At 36.3% G+C, this 13,772-nt stretch overlaps 1 protein-coding gene across 2 annotated transcripts in view; it reads right to left on the bottom strand.

Annotated features, from left to right (window-relative positions):
* Positions 1-13,772, bottom strand: part of LOC150100146 (E3 ubiquitin-protein ligase HECW2-like) — a 708,695-nt gene that overhangs the window by 115,919 nt on the left and 579,004 nt on the right. The window lies entirely within an intron of this gene.

Genomic DNA, 13,772 nt, shown 5'->3' with positions numbered 1-13,772 from the left:
CTAATTAAATAATAACTGTCATATTCACAAAGCACCACCTAAGTAGCTAAGGTTAAATTTCCTAAATTTATTTAAAAAAAAAAAAATTTTTTTTTCCTTCTTTTTTATATATGTGTGTGTGTGTGTGTACAATAATAAATTTCTTTGTAAAGCCGTTCCATTAGGAACCGACTTTTGTGAATGACTTTTGTCTTGTTCCCCTGAATTCTATGTCTAGTGTTGATGGCATGCTCTGCAAGTCCAGACTGTTCAGGTTCAAGGTACTGGATATACGACTTGTGTTCTTCTAACCAAATCAGAGCAGATCTTCCTGTTTGTCCAAAATATAACCCGCAAGAGCAGAGAATTTGGTAGACACCTGGATAGCTGAGATGTGGGAGCTTGTCCTTTGAAGACATGAGGAATGTGGAGATTTTTCTGACAGGTTGAAAGGACACACAAATATTTAGTGGTTTTAACACTTTAGCTATGTGTTTGCTAACGGCTTGCACGTAGGGGGATAGGTATATGCATAGGTTCTTCTGTATTTGAAGAGGATGCTGAAGCACGACTACTTAAAGCTCTTTTTATGAAGGAATTCTTATAACCATTGGATATGTAGGAGGAATTAATATACTGTAATTCTTTTTTTGTAATAGTTCTTCTGAAGAACAAAAGGAGTGGGCTCTATGAGCCAGTGTTTTTTATAGTACCTGCCTTTTGACTGAGATGGTGTTGTGATTCAGCATGCATGTATGTACTGGCCTGTATGAGTCCCCTTCCTATAGACTGTGAATTGTAGGTTACCATCTGGTTGGCGAAGAATTAAGAGGTCTAGAAAGGCTAACTGCTTATTTACTTCTACTTCTAGGGTGAACTGGATCCTTGGATGAAGTAGATTTATTTTTGAGAGAAACTGTTGTAATTCTTCAGAAGTGCCCTTCCATATGGCAAAAATGTCATCCACATATCTGAACCAAAGGTTAGGTCTTGGTGTTGTGTTGTCAAAGATACGTTGTTCGGAGTGCTCCATGAAGTAGCTGGCAATAGCAGGAGATATTGGATTACCCATTGCTGTTCCTTCGATTTGTTGGTATAACTGGTTTTTGAAGGAAAAATAACCGGACTTTATTACAAATTCAAATAATTTGACTATCTGGAGGAAATTCTTGGTGCAGTAATTCAATGCTGTCTGCCAACAGAACATTCTTAAATAGTGAAACAACATCCAGACTAATCATAATCTCCGAATCGTCTAGATGCAGATCAGAAATTTTATTTCTGAAATCCACAGAATTTTTTATATACATAGCAGTTTTTCTAGTTGAAGAAGTGAGTAAATTTGACAGAATTTTGATATTTTGTAAGTGGGATAACCTATACAGTCTACAACAGGTCTAATGGATTCCTGGCTTTTATACTTTTGGAAGACCATATAATTTCGGAGGGCACCCAAAGGAGGTCTTTAGTGTTTTCTTTTTATCTTCATCCCATATCGATATTTTTTCTATAAGAGCATTAAGTCTTTTTATTTGGCTAACTGTAGGATCTGAAGTGAGGGGTCTATAAGTCAAATAGTCGCAGAGTAACAGTGACATTTTTCTCTCGTATTCTCTTCTGTCTTGAATGACTACAGCCTTCCCTTTGTCAGCTTTTGTAATAATTAGGTTCTTGTTATTTTTCAGCAATTTCAGTGCTTTTTGTTCAGCGTACGATAGGTTCAGCCGAGGAGGTTTGGCATTAAAAAGAATTATTTCTGCACACTCAAATCTTGTCTTGTTAGCTTTTTTGGGGGGTAAGGATCGAATACCTCTGTCTATGCTATGGAAAAAATCTATTGTGGGTACCTTAGTCGAAGCAATGGCAAAATTATGCCTTTTGACAGAACAAAACATTTGCTGTCTGTTAGCAGGCAGCCAGACACATTGATCACTATCTGTATCACTGACAATATTGCTGGATTTGGGGTGGCTCAGCAGTGAATCAAACTTGCGTTTTAATCTATCACGGGAAGCATTAAAAACCTTTCGGTATGATGTCGATGATATGTGTAAAATGGTGTTAAAATTTTCTGTCTCTAATACTGGTTCTATAGCATTCTTGATATCTACTATTTCTTTGTTCAAAAGGGCAAGAAATTTCTTTGCTTCTTGTAGCTGATAATTTAACAGTGACCTACTTGCCTTTAAATAAATCCAATGGGCTCTTTGAGACTTAAAAACTTCTTTTAGTTTACAGCAGGTAGGAATAACCTGAGCCATCTTACAGCACTTTAGGAATATTATTCTGTTAATGCAATTGCCTTCTTAACTAATACTTTACCGTATCTAGCACACTGTTTGGAAGTAGATTCTCCGTGAAGTCTCGATATAAGTTTCAGTAAGGAAATACCGTGAGTATTATAATTCCGTTATCATAATAGTAAGTAATATGTCTACTGCCGTGATTTTTTAAAAGTAATAGGCCTACAGATTTCAATTTTAATATGAATAAGAGAAAAGGGAGTTTGTTTAATTTTGGTGTTAAGAAATCTCTTATTGAAGGTGTTTGTGATGCAACAGATAGTGATTTCCACCTCCAGCCTACAAAGCGATCTCCAGGATGTACAAAAGGAGGGGAAAACTACCAGCAAACGGGAGAAAAGGTCTGCATTCACTCATAAGTACTTATAATAATATTATATTTTAGTGATCAGAATGGGATATGTCAATGAAAATCAGTGCAAATTAATTTAATGATGTTGGCCTGAGGAAACTACAATATGTGAAACTACAAGATTTGATTAGTCCAGTGATCGATAACTGATTTAAATGTAATTTTATATTTGTCAATATGTCACACCATACACATAAGTGTACTAATACTCTTTATGATTATGCCATAATTAATTATTAATACATTACAAAATAAATAAGGTGTTCCATGAAAATTTCAGGATTTGTGAAGTGTTCCGTCATAGGAAAAATCTGGGACACACTGGTATAGATGAAGCCCTTTGGTCGGAAAGATCTGGGTTTGATTCCCATCTGTGAGTGAGGAACCCTTATCTGGTCTCTTTCAACTAAAGGTGAGTTAGCCAGTCTTATACGGAGGAAGGGGATTTTTCGACCCAGAAACTCGGGTTTTTCATACTCCAGAACATGCAAACTGGCCAATTGAACACACACACATTTACAGACATAGGATACACTGGGAGTCATAGGGCAAACCACCTTATCCTCAAGATGGTTGCAGTTGCAAAGCCTATAGCTGAAGAGCCTTAAAGGCTTGTAAATAGCTTATGACAAGACAAGTCCTTTTATCATATAATTATAGTTTATTGTTAAAGGAAGGATAAAAATAAGAGAAACTTCCATTCTGAAATATATATATATATATATATATATCAAGGCAACTCGTGGTAGAATAAGCTCTGATCACTATTCTTAATATTTAACCTTAATACAAAGCACATCTCCTTTAGGAGATGAATGATGCTATGTATTCAAGGCAAGGGCCACTACCCAGACCGGTTTCGACCTTTATTGAGGTCTCGTCAGTGGGAGCCAGGCTAAGAAATGCTAAGTTTTAAGTAATACAGAGCTCATAAATATTTTACCAAAACAAGTTACGATAAGGTGCTTTGACCTTATTAAATAAAAATCTCAGCATGAGAGATAGATGTAGAAAGTTTTTTACCTTGGGTATAATATATGTTAAAGATACCAAGATGGAGTAAAAAACCAGGTTTATATTTAAAATAGCTTGGCATCTTTAACAATTAAGCTAAGATGCAACAGAAGAGATTATCAATAAATATCAGTCCTAAAGTAACACATAAAGATTGGATATCAAAGATTTCGTTTCCTAACTTAAATGGATATCAAAACAGATAATGTAAGTTCCTCACACTAATTCAGTCTACTTGGTTCAAGCCGGTTCAGAAATGTAATCCATTCTGCTTCTTATCAGAACACGCTCCCATTTTTGGATACACCAATCACCTGTCTTCCCTCAGGCAGTCTATCCTTCACTGTTTACCATAAGCCTACACACACACACACACCGGCCAATATATACATGCTAACTCATATCACCACCCTTCACAGAAATATTTGGAGTCATCAACACTATCAAAAACAGAGTTATAACAATTTGTTCTAATGAACAAGCTCTTAAACAAGAATTAAAAATTATTAGCAATACATTTATAAATAACTGATATAGCAAAAATACTATTAATAAAATTCTTCATAAAACTTCATCAAAAAGCAATACAGATTACAGTAAAACCACAACACTCCCATATATTAAAGGGTTATCACAAAAAATCAATAGAATCCTACATCATTATAATCTTAATGCCACTTTTAAACCACCTTTAAAATTAAAAAACATATTCAACACCTCTAAGGATCTTCTCCCCCCATTGGCACACTCTGGAGTTTATTGCATCTATTGCACCTGTAACTTACATTATATTGGGGAAACTGGACATACAATCCCTACTCATAAAAAAAAGCACACAAACGACACATTAAATATAATAATTTAGGTGAAGCAGGCCTCTCAGGTTCTTTGCATCATGCAAAAACTTGGTATGAACGGAAATTTACAGAAGCCTGTGAAATTTTGATTAACTACCCTAATCTTAATAATAAAGGGGGCTTAAAAATCCCAAGAGTTTGGATGGTACACATTCAGCCCACTTAGTTTCCAGCAAACCCTGGCTTTAGGACTCTAAGCAATTTTTCATTTTTATTGGCCACTATCCATACCAGTTGCAATTTATATGTATACTTATATAAGTAATTTTATTTTCTGTTTATTTATTTATTTATTATTTTATGCATGAACATGCTACTCTCCAGCTTAATTAATTTTGTAACCTAATAGATGATGATGATAATAATAACAGGACTCTAGCTTTGATGTAGTGAGGTTTTTTTTTTTTTTTTTTAAACACCAGATGTCAGGTAAATAGTTTTAACGGTTGATCAGTAACTTTAGCATGCCATGTAGATTGTAGTGCAGCTTGTTCTTTGTATATATACATATACTCCAGAAGATGACCGTAATGTGAAGTTCGAAATGTCGAGTGTATATATATTTTGGTTTATATTAAACTAAAGTTTTACTCTAACACAATAGTTGTATCCATAATTTTTTTGTAATGTATTCTGATCACCATGTAAGCATGAAAGAAAGGATTCTCATAATCAATGGAGATGTCACTCACAAGCGTTGCAATCATTATGGTAAGCTAAAGATATGTTTCTCTTTTGATCAATCAGCTGGCTTTTTTGAAGAGACAGTAATCAGTAATGCAGAGACAGTAATCTTATTCCTATCTGCATCAAGGTAAAAAAGAAATTTACTTCCGGTGAAGGACTTCGCATCTATGCACATACAGAAAAAGCAATTCTTAGAGAACAAATTCAAGCAGTCTGCAAAAATCTAGCAATGACCCAAAAAAAGTTTTAAATTTACAATCTGAACTCTTCTAGTTATATTTTGTCAAACTCTTCTAGTTTGACAAAATCGTACTTACTGGGTGCGAATATTACAGATGTAAGTGAGGCTATAAAACCATAAAAGCAGGGGGTGAAAGAACTGATAGTAGAGGAAGGAATGAACGATTTAAAAGGTGAAAAATTTGCTATGAGAGAGTTAAGATAGTGAGTCTGTTGCCATGGTATGACAGAGAAGAGTTGAGAAGGAGGGCCATAATTGCAAATGACTCTATGCACAGGTTATGCAGGAGGAGTGGTGTGGAGTTTGTGGACATGTGGAGTGAGTTTGATGGGCGAAAGGACTTATACAAGACGGATAGTTTGCATCTGAAAGGATTCAGTGTGCAGAGACTGGAAAAAAGTGTTGCTAAAAAAGTGATTGGAAAAAAGTGATGCGCAGCAGAATCAGGGAAACTAGAACTATTGGGGGGGGGGATATGCAGACATCAATGAGGCAGTTGAGTGTAAGAATGTGTATAATATGCCCAAGCTAGTACAAAGAACAACAAATCAGAATGTGATAGTTAGTATAAGGCATCAAGATAGGGCTGGGACTAATGGGCTTCTGCACTTCATGTATACCGCCAGGGGTATTAGGAACAAGAAGGAAGAATTTTTGGCCTTGGTTGGCTCTTCCTGGCCATAGGTTATTGGCATTAGTGAGACATGGCTGACAGAAGATGATATAGCTAGTGGGATAGAATGTGAAGGGTATAGTGTGTTCAGGAGGGGGAGAGAGAGAGAGAGAAAAAAAACAGGGGGGGGAGGACTGTTATTGATGATAGCTGATGAACTACTGGGCTGGTAAGTATGAGAAGCTTAGGAGATTGTTCAGTGTCATGGCATGTAGAACTGCAAGGGATGGAGGTTGATAGTGCATGGGAAACGGTAAAGGAGCATTTGAAGTTGAGTTCTCAAGGGCTCACTTCAGTGAGTACGGGCATGGCAAACCTGAGGTACCTTATGCTGGACCATGCCTTACTTCATGTAATATACATCTGTTATATTATCTGTAAACTGGTCCCTCCCTCTTCCTTCCTTGCTCCTTATCCCCCAATACTATTAGAGTATTTGAGGGCTAGGGGTGAATCTTTCCTATTTTGCTGTGTCATTTCATCTTATGCACTATTATGAGGCACCAACCCGCCTGGCCAGCATGGTGCTATAAGGCCAAATACCTCCCCATGAAGACAATGCAAATGATGAACAAAATAGGAAAATTACATACTGGCTCATCCGTCGCCCAGCATAAAAAGGGATGTGTCCTGGACTTAGGCAGAAGGTCTAGGTCGAAAAATATGCCACAGTCTCCACTAGCTACAATGAGTCCACCTACAGTGCACAATGATAGAAGGATATTAGTAGGAACATATAACTGCAGATCTCTACGGGATGATGATAGATTGGAATAACTGATGAAGGAATTGGAACATATAAAATGCGACATTGTGGGCCTTTCAGAGATAAGAAGAAACTTTCATGCGATTAAAAGATGGACATCTACTCTACCACTGTGAATGTGACAGAAACTCAACTGGTGGTGTAGGATTCCTAATAAATAAAACAATCAAGGACAATGTCCTGTTTGTAAATAAAATAACATCAAGAATAGCTAAACTAAGTCTCTTTATAAATAAAAGATACCAACTGAAAATTATACAAGTATATGCCCCAACTATGGACCATCCAAATGAATAGATAAAAGATTTCTATGAAACATTAGAACCCACATTAAATAATTCTAAAGAATTCTACATAATTATAATGGGTGACTTTAATGCCAAAATTGGAAGCAGGGATGACCATCTGAACTCCATTGGTAAATTTGGATTTGGACAGAGGAATGAAAGAGGAGAAAGACTTATTGAATTTGCAGAAGAAAATAACTTCTTTATTATGAACAGCTTTTTCAAGAAGAAAATAAGCCGAAAATGGACTTGGAGAAGCCCAAATGGACAAACTTACAATGAAAGAGACTTCATCCTCTCCAACAGAAGATATATAATAAATAATACTGAAGTGCTTAATAGATTTAACACAGGAAGTGACCACAGACTAGTAAGGGCAAAAGTATGGATCAACAAAAAATGGGAACGGAATAAGCTCATAAGAAAAAAGTCCAATTTAGTTAATCTACAAAACCTCTACCACAATAAAAGCTGTTATAGAGAATCACTGAAAAATGAACTAAAAAAATTAAACACAGCTACTACCATCGATGATACTAATGAAATATTAACAAAATCTATCTTGAATTGTGCACTAGAAATAGGAGGTGTAAAAAGGCACCAAGGAGAGGAAAAACAAAGACAGGAAACCTTAGATCTGATGAAGAAAATAAGAGATATGAAAAGAGATTTGAATGACACCAAAAAAATAGAATATGCGGAAATTTGTAGAACTATACGTAAAAGGATGAAACATGAACTTAGATTGTATAATACTTAGAACTTAGAACTTATTATATAGAACTTAGATCGTATAATAGAAAAATTAAAGAAACAATAAAAAACAATAGTAATATGAAGGTCCTAAGCCAAACATTATCAGTTGGAACAAAGGAAATAGCTGTTGTAAGAAGAAAAAATGGTGAACGTATAAAAAATAGAGATGCAATAATCAAAAGAATTCAGGAATTTTATACTGAACTCTATGAAGACAAAGGCCAGGACATCCAAGAATCATCTATGGATAACTTGAGTGAGGAAGAACATGATGCCCCTGATATCTTTCAAGGTGAAGTGGAAATGGCACTGCAGGAAATGAAAAATGGAAAGGCCCCAGGAGAAGATGGAATTATGGAAGACTTCTTAAAACTGAGAGGGAAGCACTGTCATGAAACAGCTGACTAAGCTCTATAATAAATGCCTAAAACAAAGAAAAATTCCGAAAAACTGGAACAATTCACTTCTAATATTAATTTTTAAAAAGGGCAATAAGGAAGAAATTAAATACTCCAGACCTCTTAGCCTACTCCCAACCATATATAAAGTTTTCACAAAAATTATAAATAATAGAATAAAATCTAAACTAGAGGGAATGCAATCCTGTGAACAAGCTGGATTTAGAAAGAATTACAATACTTTGGACCATATTCACACATTAAGACAGCTCATTGAAAAATCAATTGAATACAATAAACTCTTATGTCTGGCCTGTATAGACTATGAAAAAGCATTTGATTCAGTTAAAACATCTGCAACACTAAAAGCGCTTTGAAACCCAGGGAATTAAGAAACCATATATTGAAACACTAAAACATATTTACAATAATGCAACTTATGTAATTAAATTGTATAAAAACAGTGAAAAGTTCTCAATACAAAAAGACATCAGGCAATGCGACACCATATCTCCCAATTATTTACAGCTGCACTAGAGGAAGTCTTTAGAAGCCTTGATTGGGAAACAAAAGGAATAAACATAAATGGAGAAAGGCTGCATCATCTGAAATTTGCAGATGATATTGTCCTAATAGCAGATAATCTTGAAGATATAGAAGAAAGGCTGAATCAGCTAAATGAAGCCTCCAGAGTAATTGGATTAAAAATAAATAGAGAAAAAACAAAAATAATGATGAATAAATGTATTAACCATAGAACTGTCAAAGTTGAAAACCATGAAATAGAACAAGTTACTTCATATGTATATTTGGGCCAATTGTTATCTTTGAGGAGTGCCAAAGAAAGGAGACTGAACGAAGAATTCACCTTGTTGGATGGATGGCTTATGGGAAAACGAGAGACATATTCAGAAGTGACAGACCTATGAGTCTACAAAGGAAAACTTTCGACCAGTGCATACTTCCTGTCCTAACATATGGAGGAGAAACATGGACTTTAACAGAAGCCCTAAACAAAAAGCTGAGAACAACACAACATTGCATGGAAAGAAGTATGCTAAAAATAACATTAAGAGATAGGAAGACAAATACCTGGATAAGATCTCAAACAGGTCTCATGGATATTGTAAAATACATTAAGCAGGCTAAGTGGAGATGAGCTGGCCATATTGCCAGATGCAGTGATGGGAGATGGACTAGAAAAACAACAGAGTGGAGACCAATGGATGGAGCAAGACAAAGAGAAAGACCAAGAAGAAGGTGGAGGGATGAACTGGAACAAATTGCAGGAGTGAGATGGATGGGAGAGGCAGAAAACCGAGTGATCTGGAAAATCATGGGGGAGACCTTCATCCAGCAGTGGACAGAACCAGAAGATTGAAGAAGAAGAATGGCTGACTGTATATATACCTAGAGTCCGGATAGTAAATCAAGTAGGGGTTAAATGGATGAATAACACCATTAAGCTTGAGCTGCAAAAAAAGAAACAACTGTGGAGGGAATTTAAGGAGAAAGGTGACCTGAAAGACACACGAACAGTATAAAGCACAGGCCAGAAAGGTAATGAGTGCGGTAAGAAAAGCAAAAGCAGATTATGAAAGGAAATTAGCCATGCAAGCTAAAGAGAATCCCAAACAGTTTTTTTCGATATGCTGCAAATAAAAGAAAAAATATATACGGCAGAATGATTTTAAGGAATGCCGATGGTAGGGAAGCAACTGAATCAGTTGATATAGTGGAATTACTGAGCGAGCACTTTGCAAGAGTATATCATCCAGGTGGTGATATTGCAGGAATGAAGGAACAATAGCTTATACGGGAATTGAGGTGAATGAAATGGAGGTGAATAGTATATTACAAAACGTTAATGTGAATACATCTGTGGGATTGGATGGTATTCCAGCTCAGGTCTTACGTGAAGCGGCTAAAGAATTGTCAGTGCCCTTGACCATTTTGTTTAATTTGAGTCTCGGGTCTGGGTTAGTCCCAAGGGGGGGTGGAAAGAGGGGAAAATAGTTTCACTGCATAAAGGAGGTTCCCAGACTGCTGTTGCAAATTACCGACCAATCAGCCTATCAGGAGTGTTGTCAAGGTTTTGGAGAAAGTATCAAGAGAAAAATACAGGAATGGATAGATGAAAATGGGATACTATATGGGAGACAGCATGGTTTTGTGAAGGATAGATCATGCCTCAGTAACTTTCTCATGTTTTATAAAACAGTGATGGCTGAACTGGATAAGGGTAATGAGTTTACAGTGACACTGCTGGACCTTGCTAAGGCCTTTGACAGGATACAACATGGAATTCTTATCAGTAAACTGCAGTATATGGGGATGGATATAGGGTTGGTGAGATGGATAGGAGGGTAGTTGATGGAGATATCAGAGAGTAGTTTATTCAGGAGTACAGTCCAAAAGATGGCCTGTGACTAGTGGTGTGCCACAGGGTTCTGTTCTTGGACCACTACTATTTAATTTGTTCATTAACGATATAGGAAAGGATCTGAGAGGAATTGTTCATTTGTTTGCTGATGATGCAAAGTTGGGTAGGGCAATAGTGAATGCACATGATGTCAAAACTTTGCAGGATGATTTGGATAGATTGAATGACTGGGCTAAGGAGAATGGATGTCAATTTAATGTGGCAAAGTGTAAGGTAATCATTTTGGGGCGAAAAGATTAGCAGCAGTACACCACATTGGTAGAACTGTACTCCAGGAGATTGACGAGGCCAGGGATTTGGAGGTGTTTGTGGATAGGGAGTTGAAGTTTAGGGGCACACTGCAAAAGTGGCTAAATCAGCTAATCAAATAACTTGGTTACTGAAGAATACTTTGACGAGCAGAGACAAGACAATACAGAGGAACAAGTTATTGTTCCTCTGTATCAAGCTTTGATAAGACCCCATCTTGACTACTGTGCCCAGATCTGGGTGCCAGGTTTTCTTCTTGATGGGGAAGAGGTGGAGGGGATCCAGAGGCGAGTGACCAAGATGATAGCAGGTCTTTAGAATGAACCTTATGAGAACAGGTTGAAGATTTGTGGGGTGCAGAAATTGGTTGATAGGCACAAAAGGGGTGATATGATTGAAACATTCAAATTACTGAAGGGTTTCTATAAGATTAATTCAGAGGATATTTTTCCTCTGAACTGGTGGTGGGAGGACTAGGGGGCCATCCATGGAAACTGGGCAAGAGTGTGGTTAGCAAGGGTGTTAGAACTAGACTTTTCACTTGAAGAGTGGTGAATGAGTGGAATAAGCTGCCAGAGGCTGTTGTGGGTGCCATGACTGTGAATGAGTTCAAGGCAAAGTATGATAAATACTGTGTGGATGTTGAATAGTTGTTCTTGACATGATATTTAAGGTCTTTCTCAATGAGTCTAAGGACTCCTTGGAGTTGCCCGTAATAATAATAATAATAATATATGAATCCGGATATTTTGAATGTGCTTGAAAAAATCACTGATAATTCAGCTAAATATATTCTGGAAAGTAATAAAGAAAAACTTAAGATCAAATTTCATATTTTAAAACAATGGCAAAATTTTAATGTCAATCATACAAATCTAACTAATCAGGATCAAACTTCCTCGACAAACAACTCCAACAGTGAACAACAAACAAGTGAGAAGAGAAGCGACCAACCACATGCAAGCAATGTCATGTGATCAACCTATCTAGCCACACCTTAAATAACAGTCAACTTGCATTACTTGATCATGGCCTAAACTTCACAGTAGCACCTAGAACTGTTAATAAACTGGATGTTATATACCACATAGAAAAGAGGCATTTAATCGCTTCCAAATAATATAGCTGATAAAATTCGTTTAGAAACCAGCAATGTTTTGAATAAAAACAAAAAACCATATGTACCAATTGACAAAAACAGAACTTGCAGCAATCAAGTCATTAAAAGCTAATCAAGATATAATTATAACAAAATCAGACAAAGGTAATGCCACGGTCATCCTTGACAGATCAACTTATATTCATCAGATGAATCAACTAGTCTCCGATAACAGCACCTATCAGCTTGTGAACCATAATCTGACCAACTGGATAGAGAAAAAACTGTGAAATTACTTAAGTCTGTCACCTCTTTGCCATCAGACACTGTTAAAAAATTAATACCCCATTATGCCTGTTCTCCCAGAATGTATGATGTTCCCAAGGTACACAAACATAACGTTCCACTTCAGCCGATAGTTGAGGGAATATACAGCTCTAATTATCACCTAGCCAAGAAATTAGTGTCAACACTCAAGGAGATGGTAGGTCATTCCCCTTCTTATATAAAGAACACATTAGACTTCATAAACAAAATTAAAAACATAATACTCGGCAAAGATGATTTATTAGTCAGTTTTGACGTTTCTGCCCTTTTCACATATGACCCAATCAATGACAATTCTTCTTCTACAGAACAAATTTCCGCCCGATATTACAGTTCTCTTTGTCCACATACTACGTTCCTGTTACTTCGTGTGGCAAAATAAACTTTACCTACAAAAAGAAGGTACGGCCATGGGGTCACCTCTATTAACCCCCCCCCCAATTGCTAATTTTTATATGGAAGCTTTTGAGCAACATGCTCTTGATTCCTTTACTCTAAAACCTACAGTTTAGCTTAGATATGTTGATGATGTTTTTGTTATCTGGCCACATGGCAGCCGAAAGTTAAACACATTCCTTAGCCACCTGAACAAACATGAGTGCATACAATTTACTAGTGAAATTGAAAATCAGAACTTGCTCCTGTTCCTGGATACACTAGTCACACGTCTTCCCTCAGGCAATCTATCTTTCACTGTTTACCATAAGCCTACACGCACACACACACCGGCCAATATATACATGCTAACTCATATCACCACCCTTCACAGAAATTTGGTTATCAACACTCTCAAAAACAGAGCTATAACAATTTGCTTTAATGAACAAGCTCTTAAACAAGAATTAAAAATTATTAGCAATATATTTATAAATAACAGATATAGCAAAAATACTATTAATAAAATTCTTCATAAACTTCATCAAAAAATAATACAGATTACAATAAAACCATAACACTCCCATACATTAAAGGGTTATCACAAAAAATCAACAGAATCCTACATCATTATAATCTTAATGCCACTTTTAAACCACCTTTAAAATTAAAAAACATATTCAGCACCTCTAAGGATCCTGCCTCTCCCACCCCCACCACTGACACACCCTGGAGTTTATTGCATCTATTGCACCTGTAACTTATCTTATATTAGGGAAACTGGACATACAATCCCTATCCATAAAAAAGCACACAAATGACGCATTAAATATAATAATAATTTTGGTCTCAGATCATGCTCTTAACACCTACATCGAATTGATTGGAAAAGTACTTGTTCTTTGCATCATGCAAAAACTTGGTATGAATGGAAATTTAAAGAAGCCTGTGAAATTTTGATTAACT

This window comes from Typopeltis vanoorti, chromosome 13, assembly GCF_054136105.1.
Source record: "Typopeltis vanoorti isolate ZY-2024b chromosome 13, IOZ_Tvanoo_1.0, whole genome shotgun sequence".
In the NCBI taxonomy this organism is placed as follows: Eukaryota; Metazoa; Arthropoda; class Arachnida; order Uropygi; family Thelyphonidae; genus Typopeltis; species Typopeltis vanoorti.
This window is presented reverse-complemented; position numbering and strand designations above follow the sequence as displayed.